This window comes from Scyliorhinus torazame, chromosome 2, assembly GCF_047496885.1.
Source record: "Scyliorhinus torazame isolate Kashiwa2021f chromosome 2, sScyTor2.1, whole genome shotgun sequence".
In the NCBI taxonomy this organism is placed as follows: Eukaryota; Metazoa; Chordata; class Chondrichthyes; order Carcharhiniformes; family Scyliorhinidae; genus Scyliorhinus; species Scyliorhinus torazame.
Window position 1 is genome coordinate 112355878 of NC_092708.1, and position 25972 is coordinate 112381849.

General features: G+C 47.2%; 1 protein-coding gene across 3 annotated transcripts in view; it reads left to right on the plus strand.

Annotated features, from left to right (window-relative positions):
* The window catches only part of kalrna (kalirin RhoGEF kinase a), a 1210365-nt gene that overhangs the window by 832362 nt on the left and 352031 nt on the right, over positions 1–25972 (plus strand). The window lies entirely within an intron of this gene.

Below are 25972 nucleotides of genomic sequence, written 5' to 3' on the forward strand. Positions count from 1 at the left end.
AAGTCACTCTTGGACTGGAATCGGATGGGGATGTGCCTCTCTCAAGTTCTCCCTGTCCACATGTACCCCTCCCCCCCCAACCCCAGTGTCTGCCCCCATGGGTGTTCCCACCCCCACTGGCCTCTCCCACCTCGCCCTCCCACTCCCCTGCTCCGGGCCTCACATTCCTTCCCTATCATGAGATCTCCTGCACTTACCTGGTACTGAATTCGAGGACTAAGACTCTGGAAACTGCTTGTGGTCCCAGTCCTTGCCACTACTGCCACTGGCACTGCTGGGACTACAGAGCTGCTGGCCAAACTGATTGGCAGGCAGCATTTTAAGGCGAGACTTCCATCCAAGTGGGGGGCAGAGATCCCGGCCGGGATTCCCGTAGAATCGGCGACCTGGCATCAGAGCGGCGTGACGGGATTTGCGCACCCCCCCCCCAGCGATCCTCCGACCCCGCATGGGCTCGGAGAATCTCGCCCCCTGTCTCCAGCCAATTAACGCTCATCCGGGGGTTAAATGGTTGTGGTGCTGCTGTGATTAACAGGGCAACGTTCCCTGTCAAGTCTTTGGGTTTGCGGGATGAGAAACCGCCCCGCCTCTAAAAAATCTTGCCCGTGAAACATTTTTACCCAAAACCTACAGGTCTATACACCATGATCTAGAAAGTTAGATTATATTAGGTAGCTAGATTGTGTTGGCTCTGAAATCTGGGTTGACATCCATTACTTAGAGTCATAGATTCATAGAGATCTACAGCACCGAAAAGGCCCTTCGACCCATCGCGTCTGTGCCGGTCAAAAGCAGCCATCTAAGTATTCTAATCCCATTCTCCAGCACTTGACGCATAGCCTTGTATGCCTTGGCATTGCAAGTGCACATCTAAATACTTCTGAAATGCAGGGTCTCTGCCTTTCAGTTCCAGACTCCCACCACCCTCTGGGTGAAAATGTTTTTCTTCACATTCCCTCTAAACCTCCTGCCCCTTACCTTAAATCTATGTCCCCTGGTTTCTTCCTGTCTTTCTATGTCCCTCATAATTTTATACATCTCAATTATGTCCACCCAAGTCACTTTTGCTCCAAGGAAAACAACCGCAGCCTATCCGATCTCTCTTCATAACTAAAACTCTCCGACCCAGGCAACATCCTGGTAGATTTCCTCTGCACCCTTTCCAGTGCTAGGACTTCCCTCCTGTAATGTGGATTCCAGAACTGAACACAATACTCTCGCTGTGGCCGAACCAACAATTTATACAGTTTCAGCATAACCTCCCTGCTCTTAAACTCTATGCCTCGGGATCCAGCGTGAGGACGGGGGTCGGAGGGAGGGGGAGTTATCCTAGTGCAGAGGTACTTTGGATTAACTGTGTGTGAGCATACAGCTCCTGTAACTGACTTATAAATTAATCACTTTTTGTTTTGCTAATGAAGTCTCCAAAAGTACATCATTACATCTGGCAATGAGGATGAATTATCTTGGCATTGCCCCTGGCCCGACACCTGTGAGTATCCTGTTTTAACCAAAATCTGAGAAAAATAAAAAATATACTCATCAGACTTTCTCTCTTTGTACGAATAAACTCATTCAACTCCTCAACGGGGGACTGAACACAACAGACCGAGTGTCTCAGGTATTATTTCTAAGCAAACGAAATAGGGGAGGAGGCGAAACGCAAATCAATTCTCAGAAGTGTTTGTGGCAGTCAGACGTGTGACCTTTTTCACAGTCTTACACCCCCAAGCGTGGCTGACTCCAAATCATTCCCTAAGCTTGTGGATTTAGTGAAGGCTCATTTTCAACCTCAACCATCAATCATAATCCAGAGATTCAAACTTAATTTGAGGGTGAGAGCCCGTGGCAAATCGACTGCGAATTTAATTGCTGAACTGAAGCAACTATCGGAGTATTGTGATTTTGGTGTGACCCTAAACGACAAGTTATAGAATCGGCTAGCCTGTGGCGTGAGCAATGACGCTATTCAATGCAGAAGACGGCATAAATTTTAAATGAACAATGGAGATAGCGTTGGCATGAAAAATGTTGAAAATGGTGCACAAGATCTGCAGAGCGCACAAAAAGATGCAGTTTATCAGTTAGGATAGAAACCTGCAGCCAGCAGTGGTGCCATCTGCTTTAGTGGGAAACAATATCAGTCACCCGCAAAACAAAAAGATACAGCGGAGACAATCAGACAATGATTCTTAAAGAGGACTGTCACAAATGTGGAGGTAACCATGCTCCTGAATCATGTTGGTTTAAGGAGGCTGAGTGTTTTTATTGTCACAAAAGACAAAGCAGTGCAGAGACCGATCAAGACTGCTGAGCAACTGATCAACCAAGATGTTGAAAGTATACAATGTGGAACAGCTTGGCACCAGTCACTCTGGTATTCACTCTCTTTTTAATCTAAAAACAGGCAAGACAGCTCCTAATACTGTAATGCTCCAAGTAAATGGGAAACCTCTTAAAAAGGAAGTGGATACAGGGCCATCAGCCACTGTAATGGGTGAGCACACACTTCAGCATCTGTGAGAAGATTTCCAAGCAGTAAACTTGGCCAGCCCTTCTATTAAGTTGAAGATGTGTACAGGAGAAGCAAGAAAAATAAAAAGCACCACAATAGTACCTGTGAGCTATGGACAACAGTCTGCCCAGCTGGACTGTGATTAGAGAAATCAAGTTGAATTGGGCAGAAATCTTTTAATTGTGGGCAGGGAGGCTGCCAAATTAATAAGAAAATATGACAATGTCTCCCAGAACGAACTAGGCAAAATCAAATGGTTGCAAGCTAAAATTTAAACTGATTCAGAGGAGACTCCCTGATTCTTTAGGGCAAGACCAGTACCGTATGCCTGACAAGAAAAAATTGATACTGAGTGAAATAGGTTTGAACAACTGGGCATCATCCAGCTGTTTCAGTTTCCAGATTGGGCAGCCCCCACATTGATGGGGCCCATGCCGGTGAGGTGTCGGAACACCGCTGCACCTCGGATTTCCCCCTCCTTTTCCTGATGCAGCAAGCAGAACAGGGTGGCACAACGCCACCCGGGACACCTGAGAGGCAGCCGGGCGCATTCAGGCCCGGTCGCTCCCTAAGATGCCCGCCAACAGGGACCCAGGTTGCTGGGCGGGAATCACAGCAGGTCTCCTCCACTCCTGCTGTACCGTCTGGGGAACCACCTAGCGTTCGGGTCCGTAAGGCCAGGAAGTTGGACAACAATTAAGTTGGCATTGGTGCAGGGCACAGTTTAGCTATAGGGGCTAGGGCACAAATCTGCATATATTTGTTCACATTAAACACCTGTTGCCACTGTTACAATCTGCCTTGGTGCTCTGTCTGACAGTTGTGAGAGGTGGTCTGGTCTGGGCTGGCCAGGGGCGGGGGGGAAATGGACGGGCATTGGGGGGGGGGAAATGGGCGGACCCTGTGGGTGGCCCAGGCTCCCTCCCCCCCTCCCGCCTCCCTGACCGTCCCCACCACTGCCACCCCAGGGATCCGATGGGACCATGGAATGGAATGGCCAGCTCGCATACAGGGATCACCCAAGTGGACTGTGGACAGTGCTACCGTGGGCTGGAGTCAGACGTCGTCAGATGATGCAGAGCACCAGAGCTCATCTCAAAGCGGGTTGGCATCACCCTCCATCCCATGGACCACAATGATGTTATTGCCAACCCAGGGCCCCACCCTGTGGTCTGACAGGTTGTATCACGGAGGTGGTTGCAGGCGGGGGGTGGCCTGGGAGGGGTGGGGAGCGGGAGTGGGGGGGTGGTGGGTGAGTGAATGTGGGATTGGCATGCGGTGTCCGTGTCGCTGGCCAGTCCCCCATCCCAATCGGAGAACCTGGGGACGATCAGAGCATCCCGTGCACGTTGGCCCTGGCTCACACGTCACGCGGCCTACCATGCTTGCCTGGGTTCCATGTCCTACCCACCCTCACCCTCCCTCGCATCCTTCTCATTGGACAAGGCCTGCTGTTCCTTCTCCTCCTCCAAAACATCACCCCTCTGCTTTGTGATGTTGTGGAGGACACAGCAGGCCGCCACAATGTGGGCGACCCTCTCAGCATCATACTGGGGGGGCCCTCCAGAGCGGTCCAGGCACCTGAACCGCATCTTCAGGAGGAGGAAGCACCGCTCAATCACACTCCTGGTCAGCGCATGGGCTTCATTGTAGCGGGTCTTCGCGTCGGTCTGTGGCATCCGGATAGGCGTCATCAGCCACGACCGCAGATAACCCCTGTCGCCCAGGAGCCAACCACCCCAGCCGGGGGGGCGTCTCAAATATGTCAGGAATCGTCGAGTGGTGCCAGGATGAAGACGTCGTACACATTGCCTGGGTACCAGGCACAGGCGTGTATGGTGCGCATCTGATGGTCACATATTAGCAATACGTTCATCGAGTGGAACCCCTTTCGGCTTGTGTACAATGGCCAGTTATCCGCAGGTGCCTGTAGGGGGACATGCATCCTGTCGATCACCCCCTGGACCCGGGGCATCCCATCGATTGCAGTGAACCCCACTGCCCGGGCATCCTGGTGGGCTCAGTCCACATTGAAATGGATGTATTGATCCACCTGGGCATATAGGGCCTCTGTGACGGCACGGATGCACTGTGCACCGGGTAGGTCTGTGAGATCGTGGACAGGTCCCCACTCAGCGCCTGGAAGGACCCCATGGCGTTAAAGTTTGGGGCGACCGTCATCTTGATGGTCACAGGGAGCGGGTGTCCTTCCCCATATCCCTGCGATGTCATGTGCTCCATCATCTAGCAGATATGTCGCACTGTCTCTCTGCTCAGCCGGACTCTTCGATGGCATGCCTAGTCCGGCAGGTCTTGAAATGACAGGCACTGCCGGTACACACGAGACCTCAAGAGGTGCCTCCTTGGCACCTCCTCCTCCTCAGCCTTTGGGCAGCCGGCTCTCCAACCTCGGTGGCTATCACCTGCCTCTCTGCTGCCTGCTCCGCACTGCTGCCTGCTCCGCTGCTACAGCTTCCTCCTCCTCGAGCAGCTCCAGCTCGTACAGCCGCAGGGCATCCCCCAGGGCTGCGGCGACTAGCAGGAAGGCCACCATGGCTGGTTGAATTCAAATATCCATTGTCTGCAGGGGGTGAAAGGCTGACATGTTAGCATGGTGCATATCCCTGTGCTCAACCAGGTCCACTGCGCTACATGATGGCCCTGGTTGGAACTGCGGGCTTCACCCCCGCCTGCAACCCCTCCCCTCCCCCCCCCCCCCCCCAATCCCCGCACCCTAGCCTGTTTGGTGCCTGGAACTGTGGGGGGCCTCTGGCCTAGGTGCCCGTCCCTGATGCCAGGAGTACCGTTGGCTGGTACTCTGGTTGGCTGGGGTAGGCACTGCGGCCCACATAGGGGCTGTGTGAGTTGCCCTGGGTGGGCATGGGTGGCGGCCGGGGTGGGGGGGGCGGGGCGGCCGTACGATCGGTGTCACTCTGCAGGACCAGGGTGGGTGGTTAGTGGGGTGCGCAGCAAGATGGCTGCCTTACAGACTGCGGTTCGTGCTTGGAGATTGCCGCAGTCCCGTGGGGAGTCACCCCGGTCACTCAGCCTATTCCCCCTGTCGGTCCCCCCCTTCCCCAGCCCTGGCAGGGCCCCCCCAGCCCAGCCAGTGTCCGGCCCAGCAACCCACAGTTGCTCCTCTCTGTGTCCTACCTCCTCTCTCACTCCCTCAGCAGCCACCACGTTGGTTTCACAATTTTTAAAAGCACAAGTGCCGTCAGGAACTCGGCCCTTCGAAGGTAGAGAATCACGGAGCCCCCAGAGAATACCAGGTCGTGCCGCTAATGATGTGCGAATTGTGTTTACTGTACGTGTGTTCCGGAACACATTTGTGATGCTGTCGAGGTGACGGAGAATCGCGGTTTTGGCATCAGAACCTATTCTCCACCCAATTGCCTTTCCCGGTTTCGTCGTCGGCCAACGGAGAATCCCGTCCATGATACTACAGGATGAGTAAATGAGGCAGTGTCTGAGGAAAACTAACCTGTTATGTATCAGAATAACACCATTGGCTGGTGTAATGCCAAGTGTTACACAAGTACACCATTGGAACATTTTGCGAGCTTTTGTGGAGTTCACCATTGTACCCTGTTTGAGCAGCACCTTGTAAATAAACTTGTTGCACTATGTTATATGAACCCACTGAGCACCCTCTGATTCTTTCTCTTAATGGCTATAACAAAACCATTCTTAGCTTCTGAGGAAATGAAACTATTCATTACCCACAAAAGCGAATTAAGTTGTCAGGATAGCATCATACTCTGGGGAGCAAGAGTAGTCATTCCTGTACCAGGCAGAAAGCTGCTTCGAACTGAATTACACAGCACTCATCCTGGCATCTCTAAGATGAAGATGCTCGCCAGGAGTTATGTGTGGTGGCCTAGCATTGATGCTTACATCAAGATAAGCACTGTCAACAGTGCCTACTGCAACAAAGGTTGCCTGCCATCCCCAGTGCTACCTTGGGAATAGCCTGGCTGGCCATGGGTATAAATCCATATCATTTATGTTGGTCCATTCATAGGCACAATGTTTTTGCTTGTGTTTCATGCACACTCTATATGGGTGGCTTTTGAGGTGAAATTACCTACATTGCATGCATTCATTGAAAGATTACGCCAATGCTTTTCAACTCACAGAATACCTGAAGTCATGAGGCGGGATTTTCCGCAAACTGGTGGGGCGAGCCACTCTGGCGCCGAGGAGTGGCGGGAACCACTCCGGCGTCGGGCCGCCCTTCAGGGGCTAGGCCGGCGCAGAAGGGCCTCCGCCGGCTGGCGCTGGTGTGTGCTGGCGTCATCCCAGCACATGCGCAGGGGGGTTCGTCTCCGCACCGGCCATGGTGGAGGTTGACAGCGGCTGGTGCGGAGGGAAAGAGTGTCCCCACAGTACAGGCCTGCCCGCAGATCGGTGGGCCCCGATCACGGGCCAGGCCACCTTGGGGGCTCCCGCCCGGGGCCAGATCCCCCCACGCCCCTCCCCCGAGGACTCTGCAGGCTGCCCATGGAGCCAGGTCCCGCCGGTAAGGACCTGTTGTGATTTACGCCGGCGGGACGGGCCCAAAACGGTTGGCCACTCGGCCCATCACGGGCCGGAGAATCGCCAGGGGGTGGGGCCACTGCCAACATCCCCCGCCAAAACACCGGCGCCAGAGAATTCGGCAGCCAGCGGGAACGGGATTCACGCCGCTCCCCGGCGATTCTCCGACCCGGCGGGGGGTCAGAGAATCCCGCCCATGGTATCAGTTAATGGAACTGCATTCACAAGTGCTGGATTTCACAACTTTACCAGTCTCAATGATATTAAACACATCGGGCGAGATGGGGGTCGGAGAATCGCCGGGGGGCAGGCGTGAATCCCGCCCCTGCCGGTTGCCGAATTCTCCACCACCGGATATTCGGCAGGGGCGGGAATCGCGCCACGCCGGTTGGCGGGCCCACTCCCGCGATTCTCCGGCCCGGATGGGCCGAAGTCCCGCCGCTAGAATGCCTGTCCCGCCGGCATGGATTAAACCACCTCTCTTACCGGCGGGACAAGGCGACGCGGGCGGGCTCCGGGGTCCTGGGGGGGCGATCTGGCCCCGGGGGGTGCCCCCACGGTGGCCTGGCCCGCGATCGGGGCCCACCGATCAACGGGCGGGCCTGTGCCGTGGGGGCACTCTTTCCCTTCCGCCTTCGCCACGATCTCTACCATGGCGGAGGCAGAAGAGACTCCCTCCACTGCGCATGCGCGGGAATGCCGTCAGCAGCCGCAGACGCTCCCGCGCATGCGCCGCCCGGAGATATAATTTCCGCGCCAGCTGGCGGGGCACCAAAGGCCTTTTCCGCCAGCTGGCGGGGCGGAAATTCGTCCGGCGCGGGCCTAGCCCCTGAAGGTTGGGGCCCGGCCCTCCAAGATGCGGAGCATTCCACACCTTTGGGGCGGCGCGATGCCCGACTGATTTGCGCTGTTTTGGGCGCCAGTCAGCGGACATCGCGCTGTTTCTGGAGAATTTCGCCCATCAGAACTGCGCCTTACCACTCAGCATGAAATGGGCTAACTGAGAAAACCATCCAAACTTTCAAGACTGGCCTAAAGAAATTGCCAGGTGCAACCTTGGAAACCAAAGTCTCAAGCTTCCTTCTTAGTTACTGTACCACTCATACAGGCAACAACTGGAGTTCCACCAACAGAACTGCTAATGCAACACGAGTCAGAAAGAGACTGAGCCTTGAGTTTCCAAATTTGACAAGGAGAGTAGAGGCCAGCCAAAGTAATCCGAATATAAGCCACGATTCGTATATTCCAGCATGGACATTTATGATAAATGAAGCCGGATATGTGAGAAACATCAGTAGTGGATCAAGTTGGATTCCCAGAGTTATCGTCTCTAAGCCCAGACCCCTTTCATACCAAGTGAACATGCCATAGCTAAAGGGGCAGGGATGTGATGATTGTCCCTTTAAGGGCAACACAACCTGAGCAAGGATCACATGGTTTGGGTGACCAATCGGGACCCAGCAGGTGGCCTCACTCTGGGGGAGGGAGTTCTCCTGGCACAGAGGTACTTTGGATTATCTGTGACCATGCAGTAACAGGCTTCTACTAATTAAGTCTCTGAAAGTACATCATTACACATCTCCACTGATGTTAAAGTCCCATATGTGTAACTCCAAAGGAACAAAGCGCAAAATAACAGCGTAGAAGGACTTGGTGAGTGCTAGCCTATGAATTTTATTACTTCCTTATTAAATTTTGTTATATGTTTACATAAAAGCTGCACAGAAGAGAAGAAGCATATGAACTTTGGCTTTAAGACATGTCAGTCTGTTTAAGTCAGTCTGTAGTCCAGTTTGAGATCTCTAACTACCTTAGCTGTATGCCCCTCCCGATCATCCAAATCTGGCTTTGATCCAACCAGATTCAAATAACATGGATAAATACTGTGGAAATCTAAAGTAAAAGCAGAAAATGCTGGAAAAACTCAGCAGATCTGGCAGCATTTGTGGAGAGAGAAACAGAGTGAATGTTTTGTGTGTGTATGACCCCCTGCAGTTTTTTCAGCATTTTCTGTTTTTATTCCCGATCACATTGCCCTGCTTTATGAGTCTCTCAGGATGAGATTTCAAAGCTGCCAAGGAATTTGAGCAGGGTAAAATTTCTCTTTTACTCTTAAGACAGGAGAATGATGTTTCTGCTGCAACACCCGCTCTCAAAATCATACTCTGAAAGTCACGCAATTTCATTCGGAGTAATTCTTTACAATGAAAAGCAGTAGGAATTGTCTTTGGCTTTTAAAATGAAGCATAATACTTCAGGACCAATGAACCCTGGATTGCATTCGCTGTGATTTGTGGGTAATTGTAAAGGTTCATTAATTTCATTGAGCAAAATGAAATACAAATTTCTTTGCTTATTACATTTTGATCGAACTGGTGAATGTTTTCTGCAGTTTTCCCAATGTTATTAGTCTGATCGTTAAAGAAAGAAACACATTTTAGCCTGAAAATGTAATCTGAACAGAATCCAAATGGAGATATCATTTGATTCATATGCAGCATCTGTGTGAGTCATTATGCATTCAGTTAATAAGAAACTGATTTATTACCATCTTGCCAATCTCAGTATAGTACTTTGAAACTTGTAAATGTGAATTTACATAACGAATCTAGCCTAATATTGAATATCGCATACATAAGGTTATCCAAAAGCGTAACCAAAGAAATTCACTGTGACGTACTTAAGTGTTTCTGAAAATGGAATTTTAACAGCACATAAAGAACTCTTTATTTCAAGGCTTGCTGCAGTTTGGTACTCTAAGTAAGACCTTGCTAGAATACAGCTCACCAGAGACAAAATGATTTAATCTAACTAGAAAACTGGTGTGTGACAGCATTTGAGATAAAGAAGTTGATTGAAAAAGGTAAGTTAATATTTTGTTGGTTAAGGCTTTGCATGTTACTAATTTTAGATCTAAGGCCTGGGAATGTGACGGTTTATATGCTGTCAGAAGATCAGTTGTTTTATTTAGTGAAGCAGATGGAGCAGAAACAACACTTCACAATATTGAGAGTAAACTGTTGGAAGCCAAAATGCGCTCATCATCAGATGGGTAGAGAATCCAGCTTGACTGCCTTTGAATCTTTTGCCTTAACTCATTGTCAAAACTCTTGTATAGATGGGTGAGGTACTAGAAAGCATGGAGTATAGCTCAGCAATTCCTTCAAGCGAGAGAGAGTGGGAAAAATGAAGCAAAAGAGAGAGAGTGGGAAAAATGAAGCAAAAGAAAAGGGAAAAAAAAATACAGTGGAGCCTTGGATTCCTCCTCCATAATTGTCAAAACAGGCATGTATTCCTGTGGACTGTTGTACTCTTCTCGCAGATGTTGTGGCTTTTAAAAAATGTACATGTGACTAGATACTAAAATAGCAATGTGAAAGCAACAGGCTGTGTATAAAATGGAAATTTTAAAAAGACTTATGAACAGATGAAATGATTAATATCAAACACATCTTTGTAACTATATTATCATATGTTGTACTAAAATCAGTTATGGCTCATTAATATTTTACATCCATGCTACTGAATGTTCGTCATATGTGTTTTTCTGGCATCTGAAAGCTACATTTTTGTAAGGAATCCATAATATCAATCTGAAGAAATTATTATTCGGAGCAATTTCCAAATGCACTGGTATCAAAAGCTTCAAATCATGACCAACAGTTCAAATGGGAATCTGAATCAAGCTGACTTCACAGTACGAGATCTTTTGAGAAAGAATAGTATATCTAGTCACATTGAGATTATTAGCTGGGAACCGACTGTTCAGTTAACGCAGCCGACCTTTGTAAGCCTTTCAACGACTTATGTTGATCTTAAGAGCACAGTAATTTCAATTACATTTAACAAAGTGACGACTGGAATAAGGTGCATATAGTTACATAGCTAGATCAGTAAATTGCCATGTAAGTATAACAGTTTTGTGTCTACTTTTTCTTGGTAAATGTTTTGGGTGCGGAAGAGAATATCCTGCAATAGAGAGTTTTATGGAGCTAGACTTGGCATTTGCCAGCTGAATTTTGCAAACCCAGGCTCAAAAAATGAATGTGCAGATCAGATATTACAAATCAACAGTCCTGCAAATAGTTGAAAACATATTTTTCAAGTTGGAGACATAAGCAGCTATATTTTCCTCTGTTTGCAAGAGGCAAAAGAAACCAATTTTTGTTCAAGCCATTGATTTTTCATTCATGCCAGTTAACTGGAAGAAAATATACCAAATGTTCCTTTCAAAGTCACCAAATTGAATAAAACCATCATTCAATTTGCTCCAGTGATTTCTGCAAATTCAATCAAGCAGTTATAGGGAACAATGCCAGCCTTGGCCAACATATATATATGCAGCAGATACAACATTTTCATTACAAGGAAGGATGTTGCCTGTAGAAATGCCCATGCATTTGATACAGATGGGAACAAAAATGAAAGAAAGAAATGAAAAAGTATTTGTGCAGAGAGAAAAGGCAGGTGTTTAGGTTTCTAAGGAACAAAGTTGGGCTTTGGGATGCCAGTAGTTTCAATGCTATGGGTGCCGGTTTTGTGGTAAATGGTGTCTGCCCCTCTTCCGAAACCATCTTAGCGAGGGCATTATTACGGGCCTTGCGTACGTGCGCAGAAGTAAACAAACTGGTCAGATAGGGGGCGGATGGCATAGTGTTAATATTACTGAACGAGTAATCCAGAGCCCCAGGCTAATGCTCTGGGGACATAGGTTCAAATCCCACTATGGCAGCTGGTGGAATTTAAATTCAGTTGATAAATTTGGAATATAAAGCTAGTCTCAGTCATGGTCATCATGAAACTACCATTGATTGTCATGAAGATCCATCTGGTTCATTAACGTGCATTAGGGAAGGAAACCCTTTTTAAAATTTAAAGTACCCAATCCTTTTTGTTCCAATTAAGGGGCAATTTAGCATGGCCAATCCACCTACCCTGCACATCTTTTGGGTTGTCGGGGTGAGACCCAGGCAGACACTGGGAGACTGTGCAAATTCCACATGGCCAGTGACCCGGGGCCAGGATCGAGCCCGGGTCCTCGGTGTCGTGAGGCAACTGTGCTAACCACTGCGCCACTTTAGGGAAGGAAATCTGCCTTCTTTTAGTCTAGCCTACATGTGAACCCAGACCCACAGCAATGTGGTTGACTCTCAACTATCTGTTGAACTGTTCAGTTCAAAGGTTATCAGGGATGAGCAACAAATGCAAGCTTTACTAGAGAAGCCCATGTCCCATGAAAGAATAAAGGGAAAAAAAGATTACGCCATCAGTAAATGCTTAAGCAGGATCTGGTGGTTGACCTGCCATTTTGAACCTGACTTTCTAGTTAATGCTCTCCCTCTTAAGCAAGCACAACAGAACCTGCATGTATCAGTACACCAGCACTTATGAAAGAGATCAATGACAACATGCAGATTGGTGCTGATTACGTTCGACTGGCTGTTTGAATATATGGAAGTGCTGAGTGTTAGGAGGAGTTGGTAACAGTTGATAAGGTCTGCATGGAATGAGAAAGGTGTTACTTGAGATTGAAAGACTTTGATCACAGCGCTTGCTCCCAGTTATGGGGTCATGGAATCTACACTAACAATCTCCCTTAGGCTGCAGGATGAGAGGCAGCAACAAAGAAGACAAGATTCTCCCACAGGAGGAGGGCTCTCAGCAAGAGGCTTACCCACCTAGGCTGACGAAGAAACACCTCATACATTCACCTAAGTCAGGGGCAGTGTGTTTAGTTTGCAATTCACCAAGGAGATGGTCACAAAACTCTGGCACCTCTTGCAACCAGTCCTGCAACCTCAGAGCAGGACAAGGATGACACTGCTAGTGATAGTGACAGTGGCCATGGTCCTCAATTTCTTTGTCGTCTGGTTCCTCCAAGCCAAAACAGACGGCATAACTAACTTCTTCTAGTCTGGTATCCCTTGCTGCATTAGACAGCTAATGGTGGCTCTGTATACCAGGATAGATGGGCGGCATGGTAGCACAGTGGTTAGCACTGTTGTTCGATTCCCGGCTTGGGTCACTGTCTGTGCGTTGTCTGGACGTTCTCCCGGTGTCTGCGTGGTTTCCTCCGGGGCTCTGGTTTCCTCCCACAAGTCCCCGGAAGACGTGCTTTGGTGAATTGGATAATCTGAACTCTCCCTCGGTGTACCCGAACAGAAGCCGGAATTGGCGACTAGGGGAATTTTACAGTAACTTTGTTGCAGTGTTAATGTAAGCCTATTTGTGACACTAACAAAGATTATTATTATCATTATTGGAGAACTTCTCCTTCTATCTGAACAGAGAGAAGCAAAAGAAGTGTACACAGGGCTTTCTAAGATTAGCAGGCTTCCCAATGGTACAGGGTGCACACACGTGGTTTTGAGGGCACAGCATCTCAACGATGAGATGTAACTCAACCACAATGGTTACCAATTGCTCAGACTTCAGGTGGCAACATGTAGGTGGAGGTTGTACATTAAGTGGCTCCTGATAGAGTCTTCAATTTTTGGACTTTTATGCCTGGTCTCAGGGGTAGTTTCTGGATGAGCTGGTGTGGGAAGTCATCAGGAGTTGGTGGAATGTTGAAGTCCCAGGAGAAAGGACTCGGAAAGAAGGGTGTTTGTTCTTTAGAAAATAGGCGACAGTTTTAGATAGAGGATCTGGATCGGCACAGGCTTGGAGGGCCGAAGGGTCTAATCCTGTGCTGTAATTTTTCTTTGTTCTTTGAGTGAAAGTCCACCGGCCAGTGTTGCTGTGAGTCCAGCAGGAGGAAAGATGGTGGGGGCTGGTTCATCAGGTGGGGCTGTTCCCATCACGGTTGAAACTCTGACCAAGGTGGTGTCAGGGCAATTTTAAAGGATGTTCGCCAAACATTTAGAAGTGCTTCTGAGGGAGATGAAGTCGTCACTCAAAGAGTGGGAGAAGGAGGTACTTGCCCCAAAAATGGTGGCATTGATGAAGATGTCAGTTGAGGTGCGGGAGCAAGGAGAAAGGTTGAAGGGGATGAAGGAGGCATAACGACCAGTTCACCTTGGTGGTGAGGAGCTGTGGAGAATAGTAGAGGTCAATACAGGGCTCAGAGCCAAGATGAACGGCCTGGACAACAGATCAAGGAGACAAAATTTCAGGATCGTGGGTCTGCCCGATGGGGTGGAGGGCCTGAGACCAACCGAGTACTTTGCAAAGATGTTCGCTAAGTTGAAGGAGAAGGGGGTAGAGCCCTCCTGCTATGAGCTGGGCAAGTTGTATTGGTCGCTCTGGCCAAAGCCTAAAACAAATGAGCCACCAAGAAAGGGCTGTCATAGTCTGCTTCCACAGCTCCCACGTGAAGGAGAAGGTTTTGAGCTGGGTGAAGAAGAGGCAGAGGTAAAGTAGGAAGGTGTTGGTGTATGCATATATCAAGATCTGATGGCGGAGTTAGCAAGAAGGTGGGTAGCCTTTGGATGGGTGAAGGTGTACACCCATCTGTACAGCAGAGGAGTGAGGTTCAAAGTGGTCTACCCAGCGAAGCTGAGAGTGACTCACAATTTGAAGGACTTTTATTTTGAGACGGCAGAGGCGTTCGTGAAGGCTGATGGACTGGGACTGAGATGGGAGTTGGGATTTGGACTTCTGGGTGTGGACTGGGATGGTTTATCTTATTGAGTTTTTTCATTGGATTGGGGTTTTGTTTGTGTCTTTTAATGGGGGGGGTTGCAAGTGTTTTTTTTTACAAGTGTTATGGGTGTGTTTTATTTTCTCTTGGTTTGGTGGATGTCGGGCTGGGTTATGGAGGATGGGGTGAGGAGTAGGGGGTTGCTCTGGCAGGGGTCACCGCACTAGTAAACTAAGGTTGGCTAGTGAATGGTAGTGTTTTGGAGTGAGGGGCCGCAGTCCTTGGAGTCTGGTCAAGCAGGTATCGATGGACATGGGAGGTATATGCAAGAGGAAGTGGATGGGGGGATTCTGGGTGAGGGTAAGGGGATCAACGGTAACAAAAGAATGGGTCAGGTCTGGCAAAATGGGCGGGGCCTGGGGTAATGGTGATGGCAAATACGAGGGGTTAGGGGTGAGAGACCCCCGGGCAGAAAGATGATGTGGAACGTGAGGGGGTTAGGAGGACCGGTGAAGAGAGCGAGAGGTTTTGTGCATTTGAAGAATTTAAATGCCAATGTGGTGATCTGAGGGTGAAGGATCAGATGAGGCTTCGGAACGGGTGGGTGAGCCAAGTGTTTCATTCAGGGTTTGATAGTAGGGCTTGGGGGGAGTGCCGATTTTGGTGGGTAAGTGGGTAAGGTTTCAGATGGAGAAGGTGGTGGCGGTCCAGGGGGGTAGGTATGTGATTGTGACGGGTGCGTTGGAGGGGAGGTTGGTGGCGTTGGTAAGCATATATGCCGCCAGTTGAGATGATGTGGGGTCGTGAAGAGAACTTTGGCTGCCATTGCAAATCTGGGTATCCATGTGTTGATTTTGGGGGGGGAGGCACTGGAACACAGTGCTGGAACCAAGCATGAACAGTTCCCAGCCGTGCTCGCTGACCCCATCCGGAAGGGGGGGTTGGGGAAGGCGCTGGGTGGGCTCATGAGTGAGATGGGGGGGTGGTGAAGGCACAGGCTGGGCTCATGAGGGAGATGGGGGGTTATGGAGAAGGCACAGGCTGGGCTCAAGAGGGAGAGTGGGGGGGGGGGGGGGGTGACCCGTGAAGATTATTGCACCCGAGGGACCGGGAGTATTAGTTTTTTTTCCCCCAGTGCACAAGGTGTTTTCAAGGATCGATTTTTTTTTGTGGCGGGAAACGCACTGTTGGCTGGCGTTAAGAGGATAGCGTATTTGTTAATTGTGATCTCTGCTCACACTCCGCACTGGGTGGATGTGGTACTGCAGAAGGGGGCGAGCCAGAAGCCAGGGTGGAGGTTGGATATGGGGTTGTTGGCGGATCGGAGCGTCTGTGACAAGATAGGGAAGGTGATTGAGGAGTATGTGGGATTCAATTGCATAGGGGAGGTCTTGCCGTCAGTGGTTTGGGAGGCTCTGAAGGCAGTGTTGAGGGTGAGGTGATTTTGTTGATAGAAGACACCTTGGAAGTGGATGGGAGGTTTGCGGGTGACCCGGATACAGGGCTCCTACCAAAGAGGAAGGAGTTGCAGGCAAGGTTCGACCTGTTCTTCACGGGGAAGGCTGTGCATCAGTTGAGACGGCCGAGGGGGGCTGTTTGTGAGTACGGGGTGAAGGCGGGTCGTATACTGGCAGGTCAGCTACGTGGTGTGTGTTGCATCTTCCATGACCTGGTAATCAAGAGAGAGATAGCTTTTGTTACCCGGCATTTGACCCAACCTCAGAAAGTGGAGGGAGAGAAGGAAAAGGGGGAAGAGAGGCAGCAAATGGGGAAGGAAGGAGGAAGCTTGCACGTCCATGTTCTGGACAGACTGTTTGTGAGTGCAACATTGGATTCTGCTTCCCATGGGAATAATACCCCAGATCTGTGAACAAAACCAAAATACTATAGATGCTAGAAATTTGAAATAAAAAGAGAAAATGATGGAAATATTCAGAAGGTCAGGCAGCTTCTGTGGCGTGAGAAATAGAGTTAATAGGCAGAACTTTAGTGGGGCAAATTCCTGGGACATTGGAACCGGTTCTGAGGGAGGTGGGACCAGTACAAAGCAGACGGTCTGCACTTGGGCAGGACTGGAACCAATGTCCTGACGGGGGGGGGGGGGGGGTTGCTAGAGCTGTTGGGGAGGATTTAAACTAATGTGGCAGGGGGATGGGAACCGATGCAGGAAGTTGGAAGATAGTAAAACAGGGACAGAAACAAAAGGCAGTAAGGGGGAACGTGTAAGGCAGAGAAGCCATAGTCAAAAATCAAAAAGGGCGACAGTACAAGGTACAGTGACTGAGGCGAGCTCAGTGAATAGGACCAGTAATACTAAAAGGAATAAAACAGGAAGTAAAAACATTAATGGTAAGCGACGCGACAGGTTGTTACATGAAGATATGGGTTCAACGACAAGGAAAATTAGGAGAAAAGTTAAGAGGAAATATAACTTAGGAGAGGTTACTGATTGAGGTGTTAAGATTCAAAACAGAGGTAAAAAAAGCCAACATAACTGTACTTTATCTGAATGCTCGTAGTATTCGGAATAAGGTAAATGAGTTGATGGCGCAAATCATCGTGAATGACTATGATTTAATGGCCATTACTGAAACATGGTTAAAGAATGGTCATGACTGGGAGTTAAATATCCAAGGGTATCAAACAATTCGGAAGGATCGAATGGATGGTAAGGTGTAGTTCTGTTATTTAAGGATGACATCCAGGCAATAGTGAGGGATGACATCGGTGCTATGGAGGATAAGGTTGAATCCATTTGGGTGGAAATCAGGAATAGTAAGGCGAAAAGGTCACTGGTAGGAGAGTCTATAGGCCATCAAATAGTAACATTATGGTGGGGCAGGCAATAAACAAAGAAATAACTGATGCATGTAGAAATGGTACAGCAGTTATCATGGGGGATTTTAATCTACATGTCGATTGGTTTAACCAAGTCAGTCAAGGCACCCTTGAGGAGGAGTTTATAGAATGTATCCATGATAGTTTCCTAGAACAGTATGTAATGGAACCTACAAGGGAACACGCGGTCCTAGATCTGGTCCTGTGTAATGAGACAGAATTGATTCATGATCTCATAGTTGGGGATCCTCTTGGAAGGAGTGATCACAATATGGTGGAGTTTAAAATACAGATGGAGGGTGAGAAGGTAAAATCAAACATTAGTGTTTTGTGCTTAAACAAAGGAGATTACAATGGGATGAGAGAAGAACTAGCTAAGGTAGACTGGGAGCAAAGACTTTATGGTGAAGCAGTTGAGGAACAGTGGAGAACCTTCCAAGCAATTTTTCACAGTCCTCAGCAAAGGTTTATACCAACAAAAAGGAAGGACGGTAGAAAGAGGGAAAATCGACCGTGGATATCTAAGGAAATAAGGGAGAGTATCAAATTGAAGGAAAAAGAATACAAAGTGGCAAAGGTTAGTGGGAGACTAGAGGACTGGGAAATCTTTAGGGGGCAACAGAAAGCTACTAAAAAAGCGATAAAGAAGAGTAAGATAGATTATGAGAGTAAACTTGCTCAGAATATAAAAACAGATAGTAAAAGTTTCTACAAATATATAAAACAAAAAAGAGTGGCTAAGGTAAATATTGGTCCTTTAGAGGATGAGAAGGGAGATTTAATAATGGGAGATGAGGAAATGGCTGAGGAACTGAACAGGTTTTTTGGGTCGGTCTTCACAGTGGAAGACACAAATAACATGCCAGTGACTGATAGAATTGAGGCTATGACAGGTGAGGACCTTGAGAGGATTGTTATCCAATTCATCTCTGGCAGGAGAACAAAGTCTCCTAATCAGAGAATGTAACCCAGCGTCTCTCCAAGGAGCTTGTAACAGATTGGTGTGGTATGCTGGAGCAAGTGTTGATGCCCGTTGGGAGTGGTAGACATCCAATGACTGCAACATCAAAACTGATGTTAGCACTCAAATCGTTTACCTGTGATTTGTTCTAGGGATCATCTGGGGATCTCTCTGTGATTTATCTCAGTTAGTGGTTCAGCATTGCATAAAGGAGATCACGTGCTATGTAGGGTTGTTAATCTTGGAGTTCTGTAGCCCAGAGAGCAGTGGAGGCTGGGTCATTAAATGCATTCAAGGCTGAGACAGATTTTTAATCTACAAGGGAGTCACGGGTTATGGAGGGGGCAGGCAGGAAATTGGAGGTAAGACCACAGTCTGATCAGCTATGATCTTATTGAATGGTGGAGTAGGTACGAGGGGCCAAAAGACCTATTCCTGCTCCTATTTCTTATGATCTTATTATAGAACTATCCCACTTAAACATCTCGTCTGTAAAATGGCATCTTAAGTAGTGCAGAACCTGCTCAGTGCTGCATCAAAGTGTTATCCTAGATTATCTGCCCAAATCTCCAGAGTTGAACTTGAATTCATGACCTTCCAATTCAGAGGCAAGATGACAATCACTATGTCAAACCTGAAAGCAGAAAAATGAAAGGCTTTGTAGTTGTTACCAAGTAAAGCAAAATGTTGTTACTGCAAATTGTGAGGGCAACAGGAATAGGTATGTATTGGACTGAATTGCAAAGGAGAGTTGGTGCAGCACACTGTGATTTTTTAAAAATATGCACTCCTGGGTTGTGGGCATTGCTGGCTAGCCCAGCATTTATCGCCCTTCAGTAATTGCCCTTGAGAAGGTGGGAGTGAGTTACCTTCTTGACCCACTGCAGTCCACGTGTTGTCGTCACACCACAATGCTGTTAAGAAGGATGCTCCAGGCTTTTGACCCAGCGTCAGTGTAGCAAAGGCAATATAGTTCTAAGTCAGAATGTTGAGTGACTTGGAGGGGAATTTCCAAGTGGTGGTTTATCATGCATCTGTTGCCCTTGTCCTTTTTGATGGTAGAGGTTGTGGATTTGGCAGGTGGTGTCGAAGGAGCCTTGATGATATCCGGCAGTACATCTTGTAGATGGTAAACACTGCTGTCACTGTATGTCAGTGGGGGAGGGAGTGAATGTTGAAGGTGGTGGATGGGGGGCCAGTCAAGCAGCTACTTTGTCCTGGAAGGTGTAGAACTTCCTGAGGTTTTTTTAAAATGTTAAAAGTACCCAATTCTTTTTTTTCCAATAAGGGGCAATTTAGAGTGGCCACTCCACCTGACCTGCACATCTTTGGGTTGTGGGGGTGATACCCACACAGACACGGGGAGAATGTGCAACTCCATACGGACTGTGACCTGGGGCCGGGATCAAACCCGGGTCCTCGGCGCCATGAAGCAGCAGTGCTAACCACTGCGCCACCATGCCCTGTGAACGTTTGTTGCTGGAGCTGCACTCACCCAGGCAATTGGAGAATAATCCATCGCACTGCTGAATGGTACCTTGCAGGTGGCAGACAGGCTTTGGGGAGTCAGGAGGTGAATTATTCTCCACAGAATTCCTGTCCTTTGATCTGCTTTTATACCCACAGTATTTATATGGCTGGTCCAGTTCCATTTCTAGTCAATGGTAACCCCCAAGATGTTAATGGTGGGAGATTTAGTGATGGTCATGCCATTGAATGTCAAGGGGCGATGGTTAGATTCTCTCTCGTTGGAAATGCTCTTTGCCGCTTGTGTTGCACGAATGTTACTTGCCACTTATCATCCCAAGCCTGAATATTGCCCAGGTCTTGGACATGGACATGGACATAGACTGCTTCAGTATCTCAGGAGTTGTGAACGGTGCTGAACATTGTGCAAACATCAGCCAACATCCCACCTCTGACATATGATGAAGGGAAGGTCAGTGATGAAACAGCTGAAGATGATTGGGCCTAGGACACTTCCCTGAGGAACCCCCTGCATTGATGACCTTGAGACGATGAGCCCCCAGCAACCCAACAATCTTCCTCTGTGCTAGGTATGCCTCCAACCAATGGAGAGTTTCACTCTGATCCCCATTGACTTGAGATTTTCTAAGGCTGCTTGATGTCACAGTCGACAAATGCTGCCTCGGTATCAAGGGCAGTCATTCTCACCTCGCTTCTGGAGTTTAGCTCTTTTGGCCATAAAGTGCTTGGCAGCACTATTGACTACACTTTCCATCAATTTGATGATGCTTGAGAGTGGACTGGTGGGTGTTTAAGAGTCAACCACATTGCTATGGATCTTACCTGCAGACCAGGTAAGGGCGGCAGATTTCCTTCCCTAAAGGACATTAGTGAACCAGATGGGTTTTTGTGACAATCGACAATGGATTCATGGTCACCTTTAGATTTTAATTACAGATTTTTATTGAATTCAAATTTCACCATCTGTCATGGCAGGATTCGAACCCGGGTCCCCAGAGCAGTACTAGCCCAGTGACAATACCGCTAGGGCAGCACAGTAGCACAAGTGGATAGCACTGTGGCTTCACAGCTCCAGGGTCCCAGGTTCGATTCCCTGCTGGGTCACTGTCTTTGCAGAGTCTGCACGTTCTCCCCATGTGGGTTTCCTCCGGGTGCTCTGGTTTCCTCCCACAGTCCAAAGACGTGCAGGTTAGGTGGATTGGCCATGATAAATTGCCCTTAGTGACCAAAAGGGGTTAGGGGGGGTTATTGGGTTATGGGGATGGGATGGAAGTGAGGGCTTAGGTGGGTCGGTGCAGACTCAATGGGCCGAATGGCCTCCTTCTGCACTGTATGTTCTATGCTACACCACTACCTCCCCTGAATCTGGACGATGCACCTGTACACACTCGCCTTTACACTGATGTGGCATTACTGGGTTCAGGGTTGCTGGCGGCCTCCATTCCGAACTCCAGAGTTAGCCCTAGACATTGTCCAGCTGAGTTCTGACTTCTGCATGCCACGTAGTTCCAGATATGTTTTGGGCCAGCATATTTTCCTGCTGCCATCAGGGAGAATCGGACATGGGTGGAAGATACCGGTCGGGCTTTCATCTGCATCCCATTAGCAGGATGCAAATCAGTTTCACACTGGCCTGCAGTGGGTTTCTCGGTCTGCCATGGCAGGCAGCAGTGGAAGATACCATGGAAATTAACATTTTGTTAAACCAATTTTTAAACTCCTGCCAAATTCTCCCCTCCTCCTCCATCATTAAACCTACTGATGGGACCACAGGAGTATTCTGCCCGTTGCCAGGGACCATGGCCTTTGCAATATCCAGTGCCTTCAGCCATTTCTTGATATCACGCAGAGTGAATCAAATTGATTGAAGACTGGTATTTGTGATGCTCAGGACCTCAAGAGGAGGCAGCGATAGATCATCCAACTGGCTCTTCTGGCTGAAGGTGGTTGTAAATGCTTCAGCCTTGACTTTTGCATTGATGTGCTGGGCTCCCACATCATTGAGGATAGGGTTATTTGTGGAACTTTCTCCTCTAGTTGTTTGTGGAACAAGGGAGGGAAGTGCTGTGGCCAGATCTAATGCAGGGAAATAGACATAAGAAAAGATTACTTCTGCTCTTGCTGCCTGTGACAGTGTTTGCAGCATATCACACATCCTCGGGGGCTGCTGCAGGAGTTCACATTGTCTTGTCTCCATTTCCTCTCCTATTCCACGATCACCGCCACCTCTCTTAGAGAATTGTTGGGTCTGTTACTCCCATCTCCCAGTAATAACAAGATTTCCAGTATTGAATAAATTCCACTCTAACAGGTGCATTCACTTTTAAATGCGATCTGATCCTGGAGAAAATAATGTCCTGGTTGGGCTGCTAATCACCATTGGGAAAATTTGCGTAGTCCACTAATGAAATAATTGAGGTTCAACAATTGAAATAGTCGGATCTCAGACTGATGACATCTGGTGGGCATATGGCATTGAGTAGCCGCTCTGCCTGTTGAAATATGGCCTGTTGTAAAACCAACATTTACCTTCCAAAGTTCAAAAACAAATGAATTGTAATTAAAACATGGGCTGTCAATCAGACATGATATGTCCTTTTTCAGTCATTTATTCTTTAAAAGAGAAAGAATGGCTCTCCTTTTTAGCCACTGAGGGGCCTTCATGGTGGATATAGATGTCCCCTTAGCAAAGGCACCGCCTGCCCGCAGTAACCTACCTACCCTGCCTCAGGCCCCAGAGCCACCAGATCCTATTTATTTATCTTTGAAGGCTCACCAGTCATTTATGCGTCCTCTTCCTATGGTTGCAGCCCCAGCAATGGTCATTACGAGGCTGTTGAGCTGGCGACTCTCTGATTGGGCAGGCAGCTCTTGGGGGTGCGCCACCTTCCTTAATATGATGGCAGACTCGGATGCAGTTGTGTAATTGGCTGCCGCTGCCAAATATAACGTCTGATCCCAGTGCCTGTCCTTTTAGCTCCTTAGCAGGATTACTGGCACCTCTGCAGAAGCCTGGTCTGATTTTTTTTAGTCTCAATTGAGTACTTTTCTCTATGAATCCAAGCGATTGAGTAGTTTGACATGAATTAAACCATATGTGTCTTTGCTTTTAGCCATGAGTTTTCAATTGGTGGGTTTTTGTGAATGCTTTAATGATTAGACTACATTGACAATTTTGATCCAATTGGTGGGAGTTGGCTTTTGCTGGTTCAAGGAAGGTTGTAAATGAAAGGCATTCTGGACTGTTGGGAGACTCAGGACATCAGAGCGAGCTCATTATACTGCAAACGGTAGGCGAGTAGCACACTCGCAACAAATTGGGAAGCATGAATGTCTTCAGCTCCTATGGTTGCAATATCTACAACTGGGGATAATGGCAGGTATTCTTGGCTCAATGGCGTTTCCTCATCAGCACTGGGTAAGATGTAAATGTCTGTTCTTAATTGTAAAATAACTTGATTTTTAAGTATCTTTTTCATTCTAATTTATGTCTAGATCTTTTACTATTACACTTAAAAGTACTTCTGTTGAATGGAATGATATTAATTGTTCTCCAAGGACCTGAAATCTACATGAAGCTAATGGTGTCTCCAATTGCATTTTCTTTACATTTCTCAATTAAGTGAATGAATTGCAGTTTTTTTTTCTACTTTGCAGTTATTTTGGTAAGAAATGTGTTTATTATTAAGGAAGCTGTTTGCTGTGACTGTGTAGATTTACTGTGTTGTGCAGGAGTGTAATGTTTATCAAATAGCATGTGGATTAGGCTTAATCTCATATGGACTTGATCATAGAATGTGAAGCAATATTTGGAAAAAGAAGTTGTGGTCAGCTGGGAATACTTATTCCAGAAAAAACAAATCAGTGCTGCATTTATTCTCTTTTATTAAGTCTGTCTTCTGCTTCCATTTGGAAAATTCTTACGGATTCTTCATAAACAGGAAAGAAGCTTTTCTCTTTGATAGATTGGCTAACTAAAACGTATTTTGGTGTAATTGAGCCCCAACAAAATAGTTAATGCATAGGATTCACAACATACAAACAGTCCATTCAGCCCATCTGATCTTTGCCAGTGTTCAAGCCTCATCCCACTCCTCTCTGTTTAACTCTCTTTTTCCCTCCTGTCTTTATCAAGCTTCCCTTTAAATGCATCAATGTATCCACATAAACTATTCCTTGTAGCTTGCACATTCTAACCACTCCCTATGTAAAGCCTCTCCTGAATTCCCTATTGGATTTATTATTCACTGAAGTGGCTTGTATCTGTGGTCTCTCGTTTTGGGCCCCGTGTTTGTGAAAGCTTTCTCTACACGTCTAACCTATTAATGCCCCATACAATTTAAAGACCTCAACCAGGTCTCTATCCTCAGAAGGCATTGAAAAAAAATAGCCAAATGGGCAATGAACAATATATTCAAAAGTTTGAAATCTCAGAGTAAAGGCACTTTGGAAATTATTTTGTGGTGTACCATTTCTTTGCATCTACGGTGCTGAATGTATGGGCTGAATAGTCATATTATCTAAATCCTGTGTGTAGAACCTTACAGATCAAATGTTTAATGAATTACCTTGTTAATGGTTTAAAAATATCTTCCTCCAAATGTTCATAATTTATGATTTTCTAATATTGCATGCTATTATCAGTTGCATGCCATCTGAGTGAATCCAGATCAATGCCTAAGAATCCATACAGGTGCCCATTATTAAGTAAATAAGCAAGGAAGGGAGTTACAAACCCAATTGTTTCAAATCGCTGAGGGAAGAGATGTAGGGAAGTGACATATGGATTGTTGTCTTTGTGAATTTAACAACACAAACTACAGAGGAGGACTGGGCTGCCGTTGACTTGATTTTGAGAATACAAAAAGATGGTGAAAGTACTGGTGAAAGTACTGGTTCTCCTGGCACAAAGGGTAATTGATAGTGAGTTAATTCACAACGTTGTCTGGATATGCTTGCAAACAGTAATGTTGCAGATCTTGAGTAACTGGTCTACCAGTGTTGTATGAATATTGTAATTCGAGATGTATGTGCCACCATTGCTCTCTTCATGTAGATCCCAAGACTGATGTTTAGTTTATCATTTCAGTCCAAAGTGACTTATTCAAAGTTCCTCTTTCGGACCGAAAATGAGAAGGAACAATGAAATTGAAGTCTGCAATGGCAACACCATAGTTCAGCATAAGACAGTGTTAACTATTAATGTAATAAAAGCAAAATACTACGGTTGCTGGAAATCTGAAATAAAAACAGATAAAGCTGGAAAAATTCAGTAGGTCAGGCAGCATCTGTGCAGTGAGAAACCGAGTTAATCTTTCAAGACCATATGGTTCTTCTCCAGAGTTAAAGGGAGGGAGAAATGTGATGGATAATACATTGTATAAGAGGGAGTGGAGCAGATGAAGCAGAAGGTCAGGGATAGGTGTGAGATGGGAGAGATTGCACAAAGATGTTTAGGGCACAAGACAAAGGAAGTGTTAATGGTAGCATTAAAGACTAAAGAAGGTACTGTTCGTGGCATGTAAGATAGCAGAACGTGTTAATAGGAGAACAAAGGTCAGCACTCTATGGAAGCAAAAACGTTTCAAGCAAATGACAGATAGCCCTGTGGGGAGGAGGGGATTGTGTTGGGACAAAAAATGAATTGGAAAGGAAGGGTCAAGATGGAAGAGAAAATTCCCAGCCTAAAGTTGTTGAACTCCATGTTGAGTCCAGAAGGCTGTAAAGTGCCTGATCGGAGGATGAGGTGCTGTTCATCCTGTTTGCATTGGGCTTCACTGGAACACTGCAACACACAATGTTGCCTGTTTGTGTGCTCTGGTTACTGCTTATTTTTATCACACTTTTCCACTTGTGAGCAAAAATATATTAAGTTAAACTTTGGAGGCAAAGATTATCTTTAACAAAACAATGTGACTAAGATTTCTTAAGGGAGTGAAATAATTAATTTATAAACAATAACTTTAATGGGATATGAATATTGCTCAGAAGTTGATAGTCCATGTGTTAGACATGTGCAAATGTTGACAAGAGTAATGTCTTGATGAAT